The sequence below is a fragment of the Cupressus sempervirens genome, chromosome 2 (assembly GCF_028749045.1).
Source record: "Cupressus sempervirens isolate cs-2001-9-10 chromosome 2, ASM2874904v1, whole genome shotgun sequence".
NCBI classification, from domain to species: Eukaryota; Viridiplantae; Streptophyta; class Pinopsida; order Cupressales; family Cupressaceae; genus Cupressus; species Cupressus sempervirens.
The window spans coordinates 567,060,369-567,080,368 of NC_143119.1; positions in this window are offsets into that span (position 1 = coordinate 567,060,369).

Below are 20,000 nucleotides of genomic sequence, written 5' to 3' on the forward strand. Positions count from 1 at the left end.
CAAGTCGTCGCCTCTTTAAGCCCGCTCACCGTGTCAGCTCGTCAGGTCGGCTCACCAAGTCGACTAATCAAGTAGGCCCACCAAGTCACCTCAAGGATAGCTCCTCACCATGAGTCGCCTCACCATGTTGACTCTTTGAGCCCGCTCGCCAGGTCGCCTCACCAAGTCGACTCGAGTACGTTGCCAAGTTGACTCTTTAAGTTCGCTCGCCAGGTCGACTCGCCAAGTCAGCTCACCATGTCATCTCAACGAACCAACTCGCCGAGTCGCCTCACCACGTCGGCTCTCTAATACCGCTCGCCAAGTCGCCCCACCAACTCGCCCCGTTAGGCCCACTCTCACCAAGTGGACTCTTTAAGTCTGCTCATAAAGTCGAGCCACCAAGTACTCTCACCAAGTCGACTCTTTAAGTCCTTTCGTCGAGTCACCCCACCAAGTACTCTCACCAAGTCAACTCTTTAGGTCCGTTCATAGAGTCACCCCACCAAGTCAACCCTTCAAGTGGGTTCATCAAGTCACCCCACCAAGTCGACTCTTTAAGTTCATTCATCAAGCCACCCCGCCAGGTCAGCCCACAAATTACTCTCACCGAGTCGACTCTTTAAGTTCGTTCATCAAGTCACCCCGCCAGGTCGGCCCACCAAGTGGACTCTTTAAGTTCGTTCATGAAGTCACTCTGCCAAGTCGGCCCACCAGGTCGACTCTTTAAGTTCGTTCATCAAGTCACCCCGCCAGGTCAGCCCACCAACTGCTCTCACCAAGTCGACTCTTTAAGTTTTCTCACCAAGTCACCCCGCCAGGTCGGCCCACCAAGTACTCTCACCAGGTCGACTCTTTAGGTTTGTTCATCAGGTCACCCCACCGAGTACTCTCACCAAGTCGACTCTTTAAGTTCGTTCATCAAGTCGCCCCGCCAGGTCGGCCCACCAAGTACTCTCACCAAGTCGACCCTTTAAGTTCGGTCATCAACTCACCCCGCCAGGTCGGCCCACCACGTACTCTCACAAAGTTGACTCTTTAGGTTCGTTCATCAATTCGCCCCGCCAGCTCGGCCCACCAAGTTCTGTCACCAGGTCGACTCTTTAAGTTCGTTCATCAAGTCACCCCGCCAGTTCGACCCACCAAGTACTCTCACAAAGTTGACTCTCTAAGTTCGTTCATCAAGTCACCCTGCCAGGTCAGCCCACCAAGTACTCTCACCAAGTCACCCCGCTAGCTCGACCCACCAAGTCGACTCTCTAAGTCCGTTCATCAAGTCACTCCGCCAGGTCGGCCCACCAAGTCGAATCTTTAAGTCCGTTCATCAAGTCACGTGACCAGGTCAGCCCACCGAGTACTCTCGCCAAGTCGACTCTTTAAGTTTGTTCATCAAGTCACCCGGCCAGGTCGGCCCACCAAGTCACCAAGTACTCTCACCAAGTCGACTCTCTAAGTTCGTTCATCAAGTCACCCCGCCAGGTCAGCCCACCAAGTCGAATCTTTAAGTCCGTTCATCAAGTCACCCCACCAAGTACTCTAACCAAGTCGATTCTTCGAGTGCGTTCATCAAGTCACCCGACCAACTACTCTCACCAAGTCGACTCTTTAACTATGTTCATCAAGTCACCCCACCAAGCACTCTCACCACGTCAACTCTTTAGGTCCGTTCATAAAGTCACCCCACCAGGTCGACCCTTCAAGTGCGTTCATCAAGTCACCCCACCAAGTACTCTCACCAATTCGACTCTTTAAGTCTTTTCATCAAGTCACCACACCAAGTACTCTCACCAAGTCAACTCTTTAGGACCGTTCATCAAGTCACCTCGCCAAGTCGACCCTTGAAGTCCGTTCATCAAGTCACCCCACCAAGTCGACTCTTTAAGTCAGTTCACGAAGTCACCCAACCAGGTCGGCCCACCAAGGACTCTCACCAAGTCGACTCTCTAAGTCTGTTCATCAGGTCACCCCACTGAGTACTCTCACCAAGTCAACTCTTTAGGTCCGTTCATCGAGTCACCCCGCAAAGTCGACCCTCTAAGTTCGTTCATCGAGTCACCCCGCCAAGTCGACTCTTTAAGTCCTTTCATCAAGTCACCCCGCCAAGCCGACTCTCTAAGTGCATTCATCAAGTCACCAGAACAACTACTCTCACCAAGTCGACTCTATAAGTCCGTTCATCAAGTCGGCCCACCAAGTACTCCCACCAAGTCGACTCTTTAAGTCCGTTCATCAGTTCACCCCGCCAAGTACTCTCACCAAGTCAACTCTTTAGGTCCGTTCATCGAGTCACCCCGCCAAGTCGACCCTTTAAGTCCGTTCATCAAGTCGCCCCGCCGAGTTGCTTCTCTAAGCCCACTCACCATGTCAGCTCACCAAGTTGGTTGTTCAAGTACGTTGCCAAGTCAACTCTTTAAGTTCGCTCACCAGGTCAGCCCGCCCAAGTCGCCTCTTTAAGTTCGTTCGCCAGGTCGGCCCGCCCAAGTCGCATCAATGGGCTAACTCGCCGAGTCACCTCACGAAGTTGACTCTTTAAGTGCGCTCACCAAGTCAGCTCACCAAGTCGACTCACCATCTCGCCTCGATAAGTTGGCTTGCCGAGTTACCCCACCAAGTCGTCGCCTCTTTAAGCCCGCTCACCGTGTCAGCTCGTCAGGTCGGCTCACCAAGTCGACTAATCAAGTAGGCCCACCAAGTTGCCTCAAGGATAGCTCCTCACCATGAGTCGCCTCACCATGTTGACTCTTTGAGCCCGCTCGCCAGGTCGCCTCACCAAGTCGACTCGAGTACGTTGCCAAGTCGACTCTTTAAGTTCGCTCGCCAGGTCGACTCGCCAAGTCAGCTCACCATGTCATCTCAACGAACCAACTCGCCGAGTCGCCTCACCACGTCGGCTCTCTAATACCGCTCGCCAAGTCGCCCCACCAACTCGCCCCGTTAGGCCCACTCTCACCAAGTGGACTCTTTAAGTTTGCTCATAAAGTTGAGCCACCAAGTACTCTCACCAAGTCAACTCTTTAAGTCCTTTCGTCGAGTCACCCCACAAAGTACTCTCACCAAGTCAACTCTTTAGGTCCGTTCATAGAGTCACCCCACCAAGTCGACCCTTCAAGTGGGTTCATCAAGTCACCCCACCAAGTCGACTCTTTAAGTTCATTCATCAAGCCACCCCGCCAGGTCAGCCCACAAATTACTCTCACCAATTCGACTCTTTAAGTCTTTTCATCAAGTCACCACACCAAGTACTCTCACCAAGTCAACTCTTTAGGACCGTTCATCAAGTCACCTCGCCAAGTCGACCCTTGAAGTCCGTTCATCAAGTCACCCCACCAAGTCGACTCTTTAAGTCAGTTCACGAAGTCACCCAACCAGGTCGGCCCACCAAGGACTCTCACCAAGTCGACTCTCTAAGTCTGTTCATCAGGTCACCCCACCGAGTACTCTCACCAAGTCAAGTCTTTAGGTCCGTTCATCGAGTCACCCCGCAAAGTCGACCCTCTAAGTTCGTTCATCGAGTCACCCCGCCAAGTCGACTCTTTAAGTCCTTTCATCAAGTCACCCCGCGAAGCCGACTCTCTAAGTGCGTTCATCAAGTCACCGTCCCGATCTGGCCGAGCCGTTCTGGCCGAGCCATGCTGGCCGAGCCGATCTGGGCGAGCCGTTCTGGCCGAGCCATGCTGGCCGAGCCGTTCTGGCCGAGCTGATCTGGGCGAGCCGTTCTTGCCGAGCCATGCTGGCCGAGCCATTCTGGCCGAGCCATGCTGGCCGAGTCGATCTGGGCTAGCCGTTCTGGCCGAGCTCCAAAAATGGTGTCGTGGATGGCTGTTTGGTCGCCTCTGTGCCAACTCGATCGGCACAACATTGGGAATGGTTCGACAGCGGTTGTCGTTCCAATGTGTCATCGGGATGTCTTGGAACTCAGCCTTTCAAGGGCGAGCTCGCGTCTAGCACTTGGATTGTGCGTCGTCACAAGTGAATGGGGAGATCTCTTTGTGAACGGCGGCATGGCGATTGCAAGAGAAAATTGACTTAGTAGTCGGAGCATTGGCCTCGGTCCATTATGATGGCCTTGCAATTTCTCTATAATTGCAACCTATGTTTGCGCAGTAGCAGAGTTTGCATGTAAGATTGGCCTTTGTTCTTGACGGTTCCAAGTACTCTCACCGAGTCACCAAGTCACCATGCTAGCCGACCCGATCTGGCCGAGCCGATCTGGGCGAGCCATGCTGGCCGAGCCAAGTTGGCCGAGCAGATCTGGGCGAGCCATGCTGGCCGAGCCGATCTGGGTGAGCCATTCTGGCCGAGCCAATCTGGGCGAGCTCCAAAAATGGTGTCGTGGATGGCTGTTTGGTCACATTTTTCATTGAATTGGATTTTTAAGGGAGTTGTCCGCGCTGTCGCAGATTTCTAATGCAGAGCGAGCCTCGCACTAATAGCTTATATAGGAGAGGTTGTTGCCGCGAGCCTCTCCCGTGCCCCTTTCATTCATTCAACATTGGTGTCTAGGCGGATCGGATTGTTGGGTTTTCAAATGGTGTATGCCGATGTTGAATGAATGAAAGGGGCTTCAAGCGATCTCAGTGCTTTTCCTCGGCTCTCCTTTAGATCATGTTTTTCGATGACTCAATTTTGGAAAAGGTGAGGCAGCGGTTGCCGATCCATGGCGTGTGTTTTTGGTGGTTTTAAAACTTGATCTAAACGTGAGCCCTTGTCTAGCACTCCGGCGTTGCTTGGTATAATGGCAATTTGCTATGGGTGCTCGGCGCTCTAGCAATTTGTCATGGTGTACTTATCGCGGCTACATGGGAGCTTTAATATCGAAAGCTCTCGGCGAAAAATGGTGGCCGAGCCATGCTGGCCGACCCGATCTGGCTTAGCCATTTTCGTCGACCCGATCTGGCTCTCGTTTCTCACTCCATCGGCACAAATTCGGGAGTTGTTCGACAGCGGTTGTCGTTCCAATGTGTCATTGCGGTGATCTGGAGAGCGATGCTAAGTGCGGGAGCCCTTGTCCATGGCGTGTGTTTTTGGTGGTTTTAAAACTTGATCTAAACGTGAGCCCTTGTCTAGCACTCCGGCGTTGCTTGGTATAATGGCAATTTTCTATGGGTGCTCGGCGCTCTAGCAATTTGTCATGGTGTACTTATCGCGGCTACATGGGAGCTTTAATATCGAAAGCTCTCGGCGAAAAATGGTGGCCGAGCCATGCTGGCCAACCCGATCTGGCTTAGCCGTTTTCGTCGACCCGATCTGGCTCTCGTTTCTCACTCCATCGGCACAAATTCGGGAGTTGTTCGACAGTGGTTGTCATTCCAATGTGTCATTGCGGTGATCTGGAGAGCGATGCTAAGTGCGGGAGCTTGCGTCTAGCATTTGGGGATGTTTGTGCAAGCAAGCATGGGAGCTTCTTTTATCGAAACCTCTCCGTGGCCTTTGAATATAGACCCAGTGCCGACGATATCGATGGATTCGAGCCTTGGATTATAAAATTGTTCAGCTAACATTGGTTTTTGTGAGAGATGGGTACGAAAGCACTTCCCGATCGATACGCGGGAGTTCCCTAAGATCGCCTCTGTGCCAACTCGATCGACACAACATTGGGAATGGTTCGACAGCGGTTGTCGTTCCAATGTGTCATCGGGATGTCTTGGAACACGGCCTGTCAAGGGCGAGCTCGCGTCTAGCACTTGAATTGTGCGTCGTCACAAGTGAATGGGGAGATCTCTCTGTGAACGGCGGCATGGCGATTGCAAGAGAAAATTGACTTAGTAGTCGGAGCATTGGCCTCGGGCCATTGTGACGGCCTTGCAATTTCTCTATAATTGCAACCTATGTTTGCGCAGTAGCAGAGTTTGCATGTTAGATTGGCCTTTGTTCTTGACAGTTCGAAGTACTCTCACCGAGTCAGCAAGTCACCATGCTAGCCGAGCCGATCTGGCCGAGCCGATCTGGGCGAGCCATTCTGGCCGAGCCGATCTGGGCGAGCTCCAAAAACGGTGTCGTGGATGGCTGTTTGGTCACATTTTTCATTGAATTGGATTTTTAAGGGAGTTGTCCGCGCTGTCGCAGATTTCTAATGCAGAGCGAGCCTCGTACTAATAGCTTATATAGGAGAGGTTGTTCCTGCGAGCCTCTCCCGTGCCCCTTTCATTCATTCAACATTGGTGTCTAGGCGGATCGGATTGTTGGGTTTTCAAACGGTGTATGCCGATGTTGAATGAATGAAAGGGGCATGAAGCGATCTCAGTGCTTTTCCTCGGCTCTCCTTTAGATCATGTTTTCCGATGACTCAATTTTGGAAAAGGTGAGGCAGCGGTTGCCGATCCATGGCGTGTGTTTTTGGTGGTTTTAAAAATTGATCTAAACGTGAGCCCTTGTCTAGCACTCCGGCGTTGCTTGGTATAATGGCAATTTGCTATGGGTGCTCGGCGCTCTAGCAATTTGTCATGGTGTACTTATCGCGGCTACATGGGAGCTTTAATATCGAAAGCTCTCGGCGAAAAATGGTGGCCGAGCCATGCTGGCCGACCCGATCTGGCTTAGCCGTTTTCGTCGACCCGATCTGGCTCTTCTTTCTCACTCCATCGGCACAAATTCGGGAGTTGTTCGATAGCGGTTGTCGTTCCAATGTGTCATTGCGGTGATCTGGAGAGCGATGCTAAGTGCGGGAGCTTGCGTCTAGCATTTGTGGATGTTTGTGCAAGCGAGCAAGGGAGCTTCTCTTATCGGAACCTCTCCGTGGCCTTTGAATATAGACCCAGTGCCGACGATATCGATGGATACGAGCCTTGGATTATAAAATTGTTCAGCTAACATTGGTTTTTGTGAGAGATGGGTACGAAAGCACTTCCCGATCGATACGCGGGAGTTCCCTAAGATCGCCTCCGTGCCAACTCGATCGGCACAACGTTGGGAATGGTTCGACAGCGGTTGTCGTTCCAATGTGTCATCGGGATGTCTTGGAACGCGGCCTTTCAAGGGCGAGCTCGCGTCTAGCACTTGAATTGTGCGTCGTCACAAGTGAATGGGGAGATCTCTTTGTGAACGGCGGCATGGCGATTGCAAGAGAAAATTGACTTAGTAGTCGGAGCGTTGGCCTCGGGCCATTGTGACGGCCTTGCAATTTCTCTATAATTGCAACCTATGTTTGTGCAGTAGCAGAGTTTGCATGTTAGATTGGCCTTTGTTCTTGACAGTTCGAAGTACTCTCACCGAGTCAGCAAGTCACCATGCTGGCCGAGCCGATCTGGCCGAGCCATGCTGGCTGAGCCGATCTGGGTGAGCCATTCTGGCCGAGCCGATCTGGGCGAGCCCCAAAAACGGTGTCGTGGATGGCTGTTTTGTCACATTTTTCATTGAATTGGATTTTTAAGGATTTTGTCCGCGCTGTCACAGATTTCTAATGCAGAGCGAGCCTCGCACTAATAGCTTATATAGGAGAGGTTGTTGCCGCGAGCCTCTCCCATGCCCCTTTCATTGATTCAACATTGGTGTCTAGGCGGATCGGATTGTTGGGTTTTCAAACGGTTTATGCTGATGTTGAATGAATGAAAGGGGCATGAAGCGATCTCAGTGCTTTTCCTCGGCTCTCCTTTAGATCATGTTTACCGATGACTCAATTTTGGAAAAGGTGAGGCAGCGGTTGCCGATCCATGGCGTGTCTTTTTGGTGATTTTAAAACTTGATCTAAACGTGAGCCCTTGTCTAGCACTCCGACGTTGCTTGGTATAATGGCAATTTGCTATGGGTGCTCGGCGCTCTAGCAATTTTGTCGTGGTGTACTTATCGCTGCTACATGGGAGCTTTAATATTGAAAGCTCTCGACGAAAAATGGTGGCCGAGCCATGCTGGCCGACCCGATCTGGCTTAGCTGTTTTCGTCGACCCGATCTGGCTCTTCTTTCTCACTCCATCGGCAAAAATTCGGGAGTTGTTCGACAGCGGTTGTCGTTCCAATGTGTCATTGCGGTGATCTGGAGAGCGATGCTAAGGGCGGGAGCTTGCGTCTAGCATTTGGGGATGTTTGTGCAAGAGAGCAGGGGAGCTTCTCTTATCGGAACCTCTCTGTGGCCTTTGAATATAGACCCAGTGCCGACGATATCGATGGATACGAGCCTTGGATTCTAAAATTGTTCAGCTAACATTGGTTTTTGTGAGAGATGGGTACGAAAGCACTTCCCGATCAATTCGTGGGAGCTCCCTAAGATCGCCTCTGTGCCAACTCGATCGGCACAACATTGGGAATGGTTCGACAGCGGTTTTCGTTCCAATGTGTCATCGGGATGTCTTGGAACGCGGCCTTTCAAGTGCGAGATCACATCTAGCACTTGGATTGTGCGTCGTCACAAGTGAATGGGGAGATCTCTCTGTGAACGGCGGCATGGTGATTGCAAGAGAAAATTGACTTAGTAGTCGGAGCATTGGCCTTGGGCCATTGTGACGGCCTTGCAATTTCTCTATAATTGCAACCTATGTTTGCGCAGTAGCAGAGTTTGCATGTAAGATTGGCCTTTGTTCTTGACAGTTCCAGGAGATGACCTCCGGAACTTTTGGATTGGGCCCCTTCAAGGTGAAATTCATCCAGTTGATCGGATGAGCTCGATGACCATTTCACTCCCTTGGCTCCATGAATTCAAATCCCATCCAGCTACCGTGAAGCCATCCCGATTTTGCTATGCGAGGGTTCTCTCCCCAGAGTCGTTCTCTTTGCAACAACTTCTTTGGCAAAAAAATTTCGGAATGGTTCGGCAGCGGTTGTCGTTCCAATGGTGCCGTTGTGGTGGTTGCCTGGGCAGCGATCTGAAGGGCGAGCCGTCGTCTAGCAGTTGGGCTGCGCATCACGGGTGACAAGGGAGCCTTTGTAATCGGAAGCTCCCCGTGACCATTCGATGAGAAGAGCCATTGCTTGTGTGAGCAAGGACGAATGCAGCCTCGGATTCCAAACGAAATCAACGACATCGGATCTATATATAAGAGCGGAATGAAGCAGCAGCCCGTTTGCCATGCACGGCTCCCCAAAGTTGCTCGTCTTTCTCACTCCATCGGCACAAATTTGGGAGTTGTTCGACAGCGGTTGTCGTTCCAATGTGTCATTGCGGCGATCCGGAGAGCGATGCTAAGGGCGGGAGCTTGTGTCTAGCATTTGGGATGTTTGTGCGAGCGAGCAGGGGAGCTTCTCTTATCGGAACCTCTCCGTGGCCTTTGAATATATAGACCCAGTGCCGACGATATCGATGGATACGAGCCTTGGATTCTAAATTTGTTCACAGCTAAGATTGGTTTTTGTGAGAGATGGGTACGAAAGCACATCCTGATTGCTACGCGGGAGCTCCCTAAGGTCGCCTCTGTGCCAACTCGATCGGCACAACATTGGGAATGGTTTGACAGCGGTTGTCGTTCCAATGTGTCATCGGGGGATGTCTTGGAAAGTGGCCTGGCCTTTCAAGGGCGAGCTCGCGTCTATCACTTGGATTGTGCGTCGCGTCGCAAGTGAATGGGGAGATCTCTCTGTGAACGGCGGCATGGTGATTGCAAGAGAAAATTGACTTAGTCGGAGCATTGGCCTCGGGCCACTGTGATGGCCTGGCAATTTCTCTTTAATTGCAACCTATGTTTGCGCAGTAGCAGAGTTTGCAAGTAAGATGGTCCTTGTTCTTGAGAGTTCCAGGAGATGACCTCCGGAACTTTTGGATTGGGCCCCTTCAAGGTGAAATTCATCCAGTTGATCGGATGAGCTCGATGACCATTTCAGTCCCTTGGCTCCATGAATTCACATCTCCTAACCGACGACAATCTTTTGCTCCTTAGACGACCTCATAATAAATTGGGTCGTGGATGGCTGTTTGGTCAGAATTTTCAACGATTTGGATTTTTATGGCGGATGTCGGCGTGTTCGCTAATTTCTAATGCAGAGTGAGCCTCGCACTAATAGCTTATATAGGAGAGGTTGTTGCCGCGAACCTCTCCCGTGCCCCTCTCATTGATTCAACGGCGGTGTCGAGGTGGATGGAAATGTCAGATTTTGAAACGGTGGACGCCGACGTTGAATCAATTGGAGGGGCATGAAGCCCACCCTCGAGGTGCTATTCCTCGACTCTCCTTTAGATCATGTTTTCTTGTCACTCAAGTTGGCGCAATTTCAGAAAGCAGTTGGGCTGCGCGTCACGAGTGACAAGGGAGCCTTTTTGATCGGAAGCTCCCCGTGGCCATTCGATGAGAAGAGCCATTGCTTGTGTGAGCAAGGACGAATGCAGCCTCGGATTCCGAACGAAATCAACGACATCGGATCTATATATAGGAGCGGAATGAAGCAGCAGCCAGCCCGTTTGCGATGCGCGGCTCCCCAAAGTTGCTATTCTTTCTCACTCCATCGGGGCACAAATTCGGGAGTTGTTCGACAGCGGTCGTCGTTCCAATGGTGTCATTGCGGCGAAATCTGTTCACAGCTAAGATTGGTTTTTGTGAGAGATGGGTATGAAAGAACATCCTGATTGCTACGCGGGAGCTCCCTAAGGTCGCCTCTATGCAAACTCGATCGGCACAACATTGGGAATGGTTCGACAGCGGTTGTCGTTCCAATGTGTCATCGGGGGATGTCTTGGAAAGTGGTCTTTCTTTCAAGGGCGAGCTTGCGTCTAGCACTTGGGTTGTGCGTCGCGTCACAAGTGAATGGGGGATGTCTTGGGGGATGTCTTGGAAAGTGGTCTTTCTTTCAAGGGCGAGCTCGCGTCTAGCACTTGGACTGTGCGTCGCATCACAAGTGGATGGGGAGATCTCTCTGTGAACGGCGGCATGGTGATTGCAAGAGAAAATTGACTTAGTCGGAGCCATTGGCCTCGGGCCATTGTGACGGCCTCGCAATTTCTCTTTAATTGCAACCTATGTTTGCGCAGTAGCAGAGTTTGCATGTAAGATGGGCCTTGTTCTCGAGAGTTCCAGGAGATGACCTCCGGAACTTTTGGATTGGGCCCCTTCAAAGTGAAATTCATCCAGTTGATCGGATGAGCTCGATGACCATTTCAGTCCCTCGGCTCCATGAACTCACATCTCCTAATCGATGACAATCTTTTGCTCCTCTGCCGACCTCATAAAAAATTGGGTCGTGAATGGTTGTTTGGTAGGAATTTTAAAGGATTTGGATTTTTAAGGCGGATGTCGGTGTGTTCGCTAATGTCTAATGCAGAGCGAGCCTCGCACTAATAGCTTATATAGGAGAGGTGGTTGCCGCGAGCCTCTCCCGTGCCCCTCTCATTGATTCAACGCTGGTGTCAAGGCGGATGGATATGTCAGATTTTGAAATGGTGGACGCCGACGTTGAATCAATTAGAGGGGCATGAAGCCCACCCTGGATGTGCTATTCCTCGACTCTCCTTTTAGATCATGTTTTCTTCTCACTCAGCTGGCGCAATTTCGGAAAAAGGTTTGGCAGCGGTTGCCATCCCTCACCGCGTCTACTTGGTGATTTTAAAACTCGATCTAAAACGGGAGCCCTCGCCTAGCACCTCCGTCCGGTGTTGCTCGGGTATTGCGTAAAATTATGCCAACGGCGCGAATCCCCCAACGAATGCCTACGCTTGGACCCTCTCTTAGATCACCTTCTTCGATCACTCGACCGACACAACTACAGAAGAGACTTGGCAGCGGTTGCCATTCTACAGCGCGTCTGTTCAGCGATTTCGAAGTTGATCTAATGGTGAGCCCTTGTCTCTAGCCATGAGGTGGGTGGTTGGCGCTCTAGCAAAATTTTTTGCATGCCTATCGCGGCTACAAGGGGAGAGGTGGTTGCCGCGAGCCTCTCCCGTGCCCCCCTCATTGATTCAACACCGCTGTCAGGGCGGATGGATATGTCAGATTTTGAAACGGTGGACGCCGACGTTGAATCAATTAGAGGGGCATGAAGCCCACCCTCGAGGGTGCTATTCCTGGACTCTCCTTTAGATCATGTTTTCTTGTCACTCAGCTGGTGCAATTTTGGAAAAAGGTTTGGCCAGCGGTTGCCAGCCCTCACCGCGTCTACTTGGTGATTTTAAAACTCGATCTAAAACGGGAGCCCTCGTCTAGCACCTCCGTCCGGTGTTGCTCGGGTATTGCATAAATTTATGCCATCGGCGCGAATCCCCCAACGAATGCCTACGCTTGGACCCTCGCTTAGATCACCTTCTTCGATCACTCGACCGATGCAACTACGGAAGAGACTTGGCAGCGGTTGCCATTCTACAGCGCGTCTGTTCAGCGATTTTGAAGTTGATCTAATGGCAAGCCCTTGTCTCTAGCCATGAGGTGGGTGCTTGGCGCTCTAGCAAAATTTTTTGCGTGCCTATCGCGGCTACAACGAGAGAGGTGGTTACCGCGAGCCTCTCCCGTGCCCCCCTCATTGATTCAACGCCGCTGTCAGGGCAGATGGATATGTCGGATTTTTAAACGGTGGACGCCGACGTTGAATCAATTAGAGGGGCATGAAGCCCACCCTCGAGGGTGCTATTCCTGGGCTCTCCTTTAGATCATGTTTTCTTGTCACTCAGCTGGCACAATTTTGGAAAATGGTTTGGCAGCGGTTGCCAGCCCTCACCGCGTCTACTGGGTGATTTTAAAACTCGATCTAAAACGGGAGACCTCATCTAGCACCTCCGTTCGGTGTTGCTCGGGTATTGCATAAATTTATGCCATCGGCGCGAATCCACTAACGAATGCCTACACGCTTGGACCCTCTCTTAGATCACCTTCTTCGATCACTCGACCGATGCAACTACGGAAGAGACTTCGCAGCGGTTGCCATTCTACAGCGCGTCTGTTCAGCGATTTCGAAGTTGATCTAATGGCGAGCCCCTGTCTCTAGGCATGAGGTGGGTGGTTGGCGCTCTAGCAAAAATTTTTTGCGTGCCTATCACGGCTACAAGGGGAGAGGTGGTTGCCGCGAGCCTCTCCCGTGCCCCCCTCATTGATTCAACGCCGCTGTCATGGCGGATGGATATGTCGGATTTTGAAACGGTGGACGGCGACGTTGAATCAATTAGAGGGGCATGAAGCCCACCCTCGAGGGTGCTATTCCTGGACTCTCGTTTAGATCATGTTTTCTTGTCACTCAGCTGGCACAATTTCGGAAAAAGGTTTGGCAGCGGTTGCCAGCCCTCACCGCGTCTACTCGGTGATTTTAAAACTCGATCTAAAATGGGAGCCCTCGTCTAGCACCTCCGTCCGGTGTTGCTCGGGTATTGCATAAATTTATGCCATCGGCGCGAATCCCCCAACGAATGCCTACACGCTTGGACCCTCTCTTAGATCACCTTCTTCGATCACTCGACCGACGCAACTACGGAAGAGACTTAGCAGCGGTTGCCATTCTACAGCGCGTCTGTTCAGCGATTTCGAAGTTGATCTAATGGCGAGCCCTTGTCTCTAGGCATGAGGTGGGTGGTTGGCACTCTAGCAAAAATTTTTTGCGTGCCTATCGCGGCTACAAGGGGAGAGGTGGTTGCCGCGAGCCTCTCCCGTGCCCCCCTCATTGATTCAACGCCGCTGTCATGGCGGATGGATATGTCGGATTTTGAAACGGTGGACGGCGACGTTGAATCAATTAGAGGGGCATGAAGCCCACCCTCGAGGGTGCTATTCCTGGACTCTCCTTTAGATCATGTTTTCTTGTCACTCAGCTGGCGCAATTTCGAAAAAAGGTTTGGCAGCGGTTGCCAGCCCTCACCGCGTCTACTCGGTGATTTTAAAACTCGATCTAAAACGGGAGCCCTCGTCTAGCACCTCCGTCCGGTGTTGCTCGGGTATTGCATAAATTTATGCCATCGGCGCGAATCCCCCACCGAATGCCTACGCTTGGACCCTCTCTTAGATCACCTTCTTCGATCACTTGACCGACGCAACTACGGAAGAGACTTGGCAGCGGTTGCCATTCTACAGCGCGTCTGTTCAGCGATTTCGAAGTTGATCTAATGGCGAGCCCTTGTCTCTAGCCATGAGGTGGGTGCTTGGCGCTCTAGCAAAATTTTTTGCGTGCCTATCGCGGCTACAACGGGAGAGGTGGTTGCCGCGAGCCTCTCCCGTGCCCCCCTCATTGATTCAACGCCGCTGTCAGGGCGGATGGATATGTCGGATTTTGAAACGGTGGACGCCGACGTTGAATCAATTAGAGGGGCATGAAGCCCACCCTCGAGGGTGCTATTCCTGGACTCTCGTTTAGATCATGTTTTCTTGTCACTCAGCTGGCGCAATTTCGGAAAAAGGTTTGGCAGCGGTTGCCAGCCCTCACCGCGTCTGCTCGGTGATTTTAAAACTCGATCTAAAACGGGAGACCTCGTCTAGCACCTCCGTCCGGTGTTGCTCGGGTATTGCATAAATTTATGCCATCGGCGGGAATCCCCCAACGAATGCCTACGCTTGGACCCTCTCTTAGATCACCTTCTTCAATCACTCGACCGACGCAACTACGGAAGAGACTTGGCAGCGGTTGCCATTCTACAGCGCGTCTGTTCAGCGATTTTGAAGTTGATCTAATGGCGAGCCCTTGTCTCTAGGCATGAGGTGGGTGCTTGGCGCTCTAGCAAAATTTTTTGCGTGCCTATCGCGGCTACAACGGGAGAGGTGGTTGCCGCAAGCCTCTCCCGTGCCCCCCTCATTGATTCAACGCCGCTGTCAGGGCGGATGAATATGTCGGATTTTGAAACGGTGGACGGCGACGTTGAATCAATTAGAGGGGCATGAAGCCCACCCTGGAGGGTGCTATTCCTGGACTCTCCTTTAGATCATGTTTTCTTGTCACTCAGCTGGTGCAATTTCGGAAAAAGGTTTGGCAGCGGTTGCCAGCCCTCACCGCGTCTACTTGGTGATTTTAAAACTCGATCTAAAACGGGAGCCCTCGTCTAGCACCTCCGTCCGGTGTTGCTCGGGTATTGCATAATTTGTTGCTATCGGCGCGAATCCCCCAATGAATCCCTAGCCTTGGACTCTGTCTTAGATCACCTTCTTCGATCACTCGACCGACGCAATTACGGAAGAGGCTTGGCAGCAATTGCCATTCCACAGCGCATCTGTTCAGCGATTTCGAAGTTGATCTACTAATGGCGAGCCCTTGTCTAGCCATGAGGTGGGTGCTTGGGGCTCTAGCAATTTTTTGTGTGCCTATCGCGGCTACAATGGGAGCTTTGATAACAAAAGTTCTCGGCGACCCTTCCCAATAGAAATCAGTGCTGGTGTTCGCGAAAGACACGTTATTCGGATTTTTGGAATATTGGCACCAGCATCGTTTCTATTGGGAGGGCCGTGAAGCCATCCCAATTTTGCTATGCGAGGGCTCTCTCCCCAGAGTCGTTCTCTACGCAACAACTTCTTTGGCACAAAATTTTTAGAATGGTTCGGCAGCGGTTGTCGTTCCAATGGTGCCGTTGTGGTGGTTGCCTGGGCAGCGATCTGAAGGGCGACCCGTCGTCTAGCAGTTGGCCTGCGCATCACGAGTGACAAGGGAGCCTTTGTTATCGGAAGCTCCCCGTGGCCATTCGATTAGAAGAGCCATTGCTTGTTTGAGCAAGGACGAATGCAGCCTCGGATTCCAAACGAAATCAACGATTTCGGATCTATATAAGAGCGGAATGAAGCAGCAGCACAGCCCGTTTGCTATGCGCGCCTCCCCAAAGATGCTCTTCTTTCTCACTCCATTGCCACAATTTCGGGAGTTGTTCGACAGCGGTTGTCGTTCCAATGTGTCATTGCGGTGATCTGGAGAGCGATGCTAAGGGGGCGGGAGCTTGTGTCTAGAATTTGGGATGTTTGTGCGAGTGAGCAGGGGAGCTTCTCTTATCGGAACCTCTCCGTGGCCTTTGAATATATAGACCCAGTGCCGACGATATCGATGGATGCGAGCCCTTGGATTCCAAATTTGTCCATAGCTAACATTGGTTTTTGTGAGAGATGGGCACGAAAGCACATCCCGATTGCTACGCGGGAGCTCCCTAAGGTCACCTCTGTGCCAACTCGATCGGCACAACATTGGGAATGGTTCGACAGCGGTTGACGTTCCAATGTGTCATCGGGGGATGTCTTGGAAAGTGGTCTTTCTTTCAAGGGCGAGCTCGCGTCTAGACATTGGATTGTGCGTCGCGTCACAGGTGAATGGGGATATCTCTCTGTGAACGGCGGCATGGTGATTGCAAGAGAAAATTGACTTAGTCGGAGCCATTGGCCTCGGGCCATTGTGACGGCCTCACAATTTCTCTTTAATTGCAACCTATGTTTGCGCAGTAGCAGAGTTTGCATGTAAGATGGGCCTTGTTCTCGAGAGTTCCAGGAGATGACCTCCGGAACTTTTGGATTGGGCCCCTTCAAGGTGAAATTCATCCAGTTGATCGGATGAGCTCGATGACCATTTCAGTCCCTCGGCTCCATGAACTCACATCTCCTAACCGATGACAATCTTTTGCTCCTCTGCCGACCCCATAAAAAATTGGGTCGTGAATGGCTGTTTGGTAGGAATTTTAAAGGATTTGGATTTTTAAGGCGGATGTCGGTGTGTTCGCTAATTTCTAATGCAGAGCGAGCCTCACACTAATAGCTTATATAGGAGAGGTGGTTGCCGCGAGCCTCTCCCGTGCCCCCCTCATTGATTCAACGCCGGTGTCAAGGCGGATGGATATGTCGGATTTTGAAACGGTGGACGCCGACGTTGAATCAATTAGAGGGGCATGAAGCCCACCCCGGATGTGCTATTCCTCGACTCTCCTTTAGATCATGTTTTCTTCTCACTCAGCTGGCGCAATTTCCGAAAAAGGTTTCACAGCGGTTGCCATCCCTCACCGCGTCTACTTGGTGATTTTAAAACTCGATCTAAAACGGGAGCCCTCGTCTAGCACCTCCGTCCGGTGTTGCTCGGGTATTGCATAAAATTATGCCGTCGGCGCGAATCCCCCAACGAATGCCTACGCTTGGACCCTCTCTTAGATCACCTTCTTCGATCACTCGACCGACGCAACTACGGAAGAGACTTGGCAGCGGTTGGCATTCTACAGCGCGTCTGTTCAGCGATTTCGAAGTTGATCTAATGGCGAGCCCTTGTCTCTAGGCATGAGGTGGGTGGTTGGCGCTCTAGCAAAATTTTTTTGCGTGCCTATCGCGGCTACAAGGGGAGAGGTGGTTGCCACGAGCCTCTCCCGTGCCCCCCTCATTGATTCAACGCCGCTGTCAGGGCGGATGGATATGTCGGATTTTGAAACGGTGGACGGCGATGTTGAATCAATTAGAGGGGCATGAAGCCCACCCTCGAGGGTGCTATTCCTGGACTCTCCTTTAGATCATGTTTTCTTGTCACTCAGCTGGCGCAATTTCGGAAAAAGGTTTGGCAGCGGTTGCCAGCCCTCACCGCGTCTACTCGGTGATTTTAAAACTCGATCTAAAACGGGAGCCCTCGTCTAGCACCTCCGTCAGGTGTTGCTCGGGTATTGCATAAATTTATGCCATCGGCGCGAATCCCCCAATGAATGCCTACGTTTGGACCCTCTCTTAGATCACGTTCTTCGATCACTCAACCGACGCAACTACGGAAGAGACTTGGCAGCGGTTGCCACTCTACAGCGCGTCTGTTCAGCGATTTCGAAGTTGATCTAATGGCGAGCCCTTGTCTCTAGGCATGAGGTGGGTGCTTGGCGCTCTAGCAAAATATTTTGCGTGCCTATCGCGGCTACAACAGGAGAGGTGGTTGCCGCGATCCTCTTCCGTGCCCCCCTCATTGATTCAACGCCGCTGTCAGGGCGGATGGATATGTCGGATTTTGAAACGGTGGATGGCGACGTTGAATCAATTAGAGGGGCATCAAGCCCACCCTCGAGGGTGCTATTCCTGGACTCTCCTTTAGATCATGTTTTCTTGTCACTCAGCTGGCGCAATTTTGGAAAAAGGTTTGGCAGCGGTTGCCAGCCCTCACCGCGTCTACTCGGTGATTTTAAAACTCGATCTAAAACGGGAGCCCTCGTCTAGCACCTCCGTCCGGTTTTGCTCAGGTATTGCATAAATTTATGCCATCGGTGCGAATCCCCCAACGAATGCCTACGCTTGGACCCTCTCTTAGATCACCTTCTTCGATCACTCGACCGACGCAACTACGAAAGAGACTTGGCAGCGGTTGCCATTCTACAGCACGTCTGTTAAGTGATTTCGAAGTTGATCTAATGGCGAGCCCTTGTCTCTAGGCATGAGTTGGGTGCTTGGCGCTCTAGCAAAATTTTTTGCGTGCCTATCGCGGCTACAAGGGGAGAGATGGTTGCCGCGAGCCTCTCCCGTGCCCCCCTCATTGATTCAACGCCGCTGTCAGGGCGGATGGAAATGTCGGATTTTGAAACGGTGGACGGCGACGTTGAATCAATTAGAGGGGCATGAAGCCCACCCTCGAGGGTGCTATTTTCCTGGACTCTCCTTTAGATCATGTATTCTTGTCACTCAGCTGGCGCAATTTCGGAAAAAGGTTTGGCAGCGGTTGCCAGCCCCTCACCGCGTCTACTTGGTGATTTTAAAACTCGATCTAAAACGGAAGCCCTCGTCTTGCACCTCCGTCCGGTGTTGCTCGGGTATTGCACAAATTTTTGCCATCGGCGCGAATCCCCCAACGAATGCCTACACACTTGGACCCTCTCTTAGATCACCTTCTTCGATCACTCGACCGACGCAATTACGGAAGAGACTTGGCAGCGGTTGCCATTCTACACCGCGTCCGTTCTGCGATTTTGAAGTTGATCTAATGGCGAGCCCTTGTCTATAGCCATGAGGTGGGTACTTGGCGCTCTAGCAAAATTTTTTGCGAGCCTATCACGGCTACAATGGGAGAGGTGGTTGCTGCGAGCCTCTCCCGTGCCCAGCTCATTGATTCAACGCCGCTGTCAGGGCGGATGGATATGTCGGATTTTGAAACGGTGGACGCCGACGTTGAATCAATTAGAAGGGCATGAAGCCCACCTTCGAGGGTGCTATTCCTGGACTCTCCTTTAGATCATGTTTTCTTGTCACTCAGCTGGCGCAATTTCAGAAAAAGGTTTGGCAGCGGTTGCCAGCCCTCACCGCGTCTTCTTTGTGATTTTAAAACTCGATCTAAAACAGGAGCCCTCGTCTAGCACCTCCGTCCGGTGTTGCGCGGGTATTGCACAAATTTTTGCCATCGGCGCTATTACCCCAATGAATGCCCTACGCTGGGACCCTCTCTTAGATCACCTTTTTCGATCACTCAACCGACGCAATTACAGAAGAGACTTGGCAGCGGTTGCCATTCTACAGCGCGTCTGTTCTACGATTTCGAAGTTGATCTAATGGCGAGCCCTTGTCTCTAGGCATGAGGTGGGTGGTTGGCGCTCTAGCAAAATCTTTTTGTGTGCCTATCGCGGCTACAAGGGGAGAGGTGGTTGCCACGAGCCTCTCCCGTGCCCCCCTCATTGATTCAACGCCGCTGTCAGGGCGGATGGATATGTCAGATTTTGAAACGGTGGACGGCGACGTTGAATCAATTAGAGGGGCATGAAGCCCACCCTCGAGGGTGCTATTCCTGGACTCTCCTTTAGATCATGTTTTCTTGTCACTCAGCTGGCGCAATTTCGGAAAAAGGTTTGGCAGCGGTTGCCAGCCCTCACCGCGTCTACTCGGTGATTTTAAAACTCGATCTAAAATGGGAGCCCTCGTCTAGCACCTCCGTCCGGTGTTGCTCGGGTATTGCATAAATTTATGCCATCGGCGCGAATCCCCCAACGAATGCCTATGCTTGGACCCTCTCTTAGATCACGTTCTTCGATCACTCGACCGACGCAACTACGGAAGAGACTTGGCAGCGGTTGCCACTCTACAGCGCGTCTGTTCAGCGATTTCGAAGTTGATCTAATGGCGAGCCCTTGTCTCTAGGCATGAGGTGGGTGCTTGGCGCTCTAGCAAAATATTTTGTGTGCCTATCGCGGCTACAACGGGAGAGGTGGTTGCCGCGAGCCTCTTCCGTGCCCCCCTCATTGATTCAACGCCGCTGTCAGGGCGGATGGATATGTCAGATTTTGAAACGGT